We start from the raw sequence: 4,167 nt of genomic DNA, 5'->3' as shown, positions 1-4,167 counted from the left end.
GTGTACCAGGACAGTGGGCCTAGCTAGTTCCTTGTATGTTGGCCAGTTCGCCGTAACCCTGGAAGGGGTCAACTTACAGAGGCTCTACTGTATTTTTTGGCTATTTTTCCTTCTTTGACTGGCCAGTTTATATCCTTTGCCTGCTTTTTCCTTTCTTTCCTTCCTTTCTTCCTTTTTTTTCTTTCTTTCAAGAGACAAAGTCACCCTCTGTTGCTTGAGGTGGAGTGCAGTGGCATGATCATAGCTCACTGTAGCTGTGACCTTGGGCTCAAGTGATCCTCCCACCTCAGCCTCCCCAGTAGCTGGAAGTACTGGTACATGCCAGACTGGGCTGATTTAATTTTTTTAATTTTTTGTAGCAAGGCTAGTCTCAAACTCCTGGCCTCAAGAGATCCTCCCATCTTGGCGTCTCAAAGGGCTGGGTCACAGGCATGAGCTGCTGTGCCCAGCCTTTGCCTGCTTTCTATGTGCTGATAGTGCTTAGAAGTACAGATATTGGAGTGACTGCTTGGGTTACTAGCTGGTGTTATGAACCCACCTCAGCCAGCATCTTACTAAACCTATCATCCAAATTAAAAGCCCCAACATTACTAAAACATTAAAGCTACCAGTAATTTTTCTCTGATCTGTTTGTCTACACTTCCCCCTACTACCACCAGGTATGGGAATGCACAACTATAGGAACTGGCTACATACTCATCTCGGATATCATTTGCACAGACTGCAATGTAAATGGTGCCCAAGCAGTTATGCAGTACAGTGACTCTGGTAACCATGCTCCTGATTCAGGTGCCCGTGCCCTTGTTTCTTAAAAATTAGGTTTTCTGGACCTCCCCATCCAACATGGTAGTGGTAGTAGATTAGGGCTGTGGGTCGAAGCAGCCACTGCCACCGGGGGAACCCGGTCGAAAGCAACCGCCACTGCCATCACTACCGCCTCTTTCTTCTCTTCTGAGGCAGGGGCCACGGCCAGGCCGGGTTTTGCACATCTGTAAGTCGACCTCTTTGGAGCTCTGCCAGCCCATTCAACAGCATCCTCCACTACTGTGCCTCTAGGATTTCACTGTGAAACACAGCAAGTCGTCCTCAGCTGCTCCTGTCTCAGGAGAAGCTGCAAGAGCAGCATCGTTCCTCACCCCCAGGGGTTCATCTAGATGTAGCTTCAGTCTCTGGATCAAGAAATTTTATTGGCCCCTGTTCGCCCTTTCTGAAAAAAAAAAAAAAGAAATTTTATTGAAAGTTAAAGTTAAAACTGAAATAGAAGAAGAGCTAAAATCACTTAATAGGATGGATGTAAACATTCCAATTTGTACAAATCATCACATTGAATCATATAATGGCATTAAGTGTATTTATGATCTATATACGAAAGACTTAATAATAAAAAAATGCAAAACTTAAAAAATAAAATAAAAAAGTGGAGCGAAAGACTCGGCGCCTGTGGCTCAAGTAGCTAAGGTGTCAGCCACATACACCTAAGGTGGCGAGTTTGAATCCAGCCCGGGCCTACCAAACAACAATGATGGCTGCAACCAAAAAATGGCCAGGTGTCATGGCGGGCGCCAGTGGTCCCAGCTACTTGGGAGGCTGAGACAGGAGACTCACTTGAGCCCAGGAGTTGGAGGTTGCTGTGAGCTGTGATGTCACAGCACTCTACCCAGGGGGACAGCTTGAGGCTCTGTCTCAAAAAAAGAGGAAGAGCTAAAATTCCTGGACAAAGAAATTTCTGAAGCCTTCACCAGCAGAGGCTTTGATCATCACCCTTCTCCAGCATTCAGCCCTGCTAACCCAGAAAGCTCAGTAGAAGACCGCTTCACCCATCTCGGAGAAAAAGTGTCTCAGGAACTTAAAGAGCTTCTACGTAAAGCACTGATAAAGTACCTTAGTCTGGGATGGTCGTGGTAGCTCACTCTTGTAATCCTAGCACTCTGGGAGGCCAAGGTGGGTGGATTCCTTGAGCTCATGAGTTCGAGACCAGCCTTAGCAAAATCAAGACCCCGTCTCTACTAAAAAATAGAAAACCTGAGGCAAGAGGATCACTTGAGCCTGAGTTGGAGGTTGCTGTGAGCTATGATGCCACAGCACTCTACCCAGGGCAATAGCTTGAGACTGTGTCTCAAAAAAAAAAAAATAAATGAACGAATAAAGTACTTTAGTCTGATAGACAAATTTCCAGTAAGCACTGTGACCACAGCAGCACCAGACAGTTCAGAAAGAGGAAGCGAAGGGACAGATATAAGCAAGTAAAGCTTCAGGGGGATACAGGCCAGTCATGTATCAGACATTTCTTGAATGTATGTTGGAAACCATCGTTCATGCCAGCAGCTGGAATAAGATTTTGGTGCCTCTGGTTTTATTACAATGAATGCTTTTGGAGTTGATAAGACAAGGTGGGGAGACTTTGAGTGCACTGCTGCAGTTCGGTGTGACATATTTGGAGGACCACGTGGCAGAGTACATCATTCAGCAAGGTGGCTAGGATGCCGTCTTCAACCTTCACTCAGAGGGGAAGAGGTGCCCTGGAATCACTGCAGAAGACAGCAGTGACATTTACAGCCTGCCCAGTGACAACTCTGGACAAGTCAGTCCTCCGGAGTCTCCTACTGTGACCACCTCCCGGCAGTCAGAGAGCTTACCTGTCTCCCTGCCAGCCAGCCAGACAGAAAGCCTGCCAGCGTCTCTAGGTCCCAAAGCCTGGCAACAGATTACAATGGATCCTGAAGAAGTCAAAAGTTTGGATAGCAACGGAGCTGGAGAGAAGAGTGAGAACAGCTCTTGGAATTCTGCTGTAGTGCATTAGAAAGAAGCCCCGAGCGAGCGAGCGTGTGGAAGAGGCTGCTGTGGTCCTGCCGGCCGGGAGCTGCAGGAAGCGCTCCCTGGAGCCCCAGCGCCCTTCTGCCACATAGCATGGCCCGTCCCTGCTGGAGACAGGGGACCCCAGGCGAAGATGACTGCAGTTGAGAAAACCAACATCTTTGTTTGTGGAGCTTGATGAAGGCGAGGTGAAAGCTGGAGCACTTGAACCTGTTGAAGTGGAGGAGGAGGTGATTCCCACACTGGAGCCCCGGAAACACAGCTGAGCGAGGAGACGCAGGGAGAGAGTGTCCTACAGCAGAGTCCTCCCCTGCTGGAAGAGCCAAGGCCCTGCCCTTGTCTGAGGGGAAGTCTATACAGCTGTTCACAGGGGCTGCTGCCATGGCCCTCTTGGCCATGGCATCAGGGGAGCCCTGGCTCTGAGATAGAAATAGCAGATTTTTCAAAAGAAGAAGAAAACAAAAGATCTAAGGTTTTGTTTGTACTGGCTGGCATCTGAAGCCCCAGTGGCTAAATGGACTTTTTTTTTTTTTTTTGAGACAGAGTATCATTCGTCACCCTCAGTAGAGTACCATGGTGTCACAGCTCACAGCAACCTCCAATTCCTGGGCTCAAGCGATTCTCTTGTCTCAGCCTCCCAAGTAGCTGGGACTACAGGTACCGGCCACAATGCTCATCTATTTTTAGAGACAGCTCTAGCAGCAGCCTGGTCTGGAACCTGTAAGCTCGGGCAATCCACCTGCCTTGGCCTCCCAAGTGCTGGGATTACAGGTGTGAGCCACAGTACCTGGCCCTGACTTTTTTTTTTTTTGAGACAGAGTCTCAAGTTTTCGCCTTGGGTAGAGTAATATGCTGTCATAGCTCACAGCAACCTCCAACTCTTGGGCTCAAGTGATCCTCTTACCTCATTTTTAGTAGAAACAAGGTGTCGCTTTTGCTCAGGCAAGGGATCCGCCCACCTCGGCCTTCCTGAGTGCTAGGATTACAGGCGTGAGCCACTGCACCCGGCCGGCTAAGTGGACATTTGGGGAACATTCTGGGATAATTGGAAGCTTCTGCTCAACAAGGCAGTGGCTTGATCCACACAGTAGGACTTGAGGTAATCTGAGTATAGATTTAGAGACTGTGGCTCATGCTAGATTCAGAATCTTATGAGTGGGTTTGGTGCCTGCAGCTCAGTGCCTAGGGTGCCAGCCACATACAGCCCAGCCCTGCCAAACAACGACAACTACAACCAAAAAATAGCCAGGCTATTGGTGGGTTGTGGCGGGTGCCTGTAGTCCCAGCTACTTGGGAGGCTGAGGCAAGAGAATCACTTAAGCCTAAGAGATTTAGGTTGCTGTGAGCTGTGAC

The sequence above is a fragment of the Otolemur garnettii genome, unplaced genomic scaffold (genome assembly GCF_000181295.1).
Source record: "Otolemur garnettii isolate 467f Iridium unplaced genomic scaffold, OtoGar3 scaffold00002, whole genome shotgun sequence".
NCBI classification, from domain to species: Eukaryota; Metazoa; Chordata; class Mammalia; order Primates; family Galagidae; genus Otolemur; species Otolemur garnettii.
Note: the sequence above shows the minus strand (reverse complement) of the source record.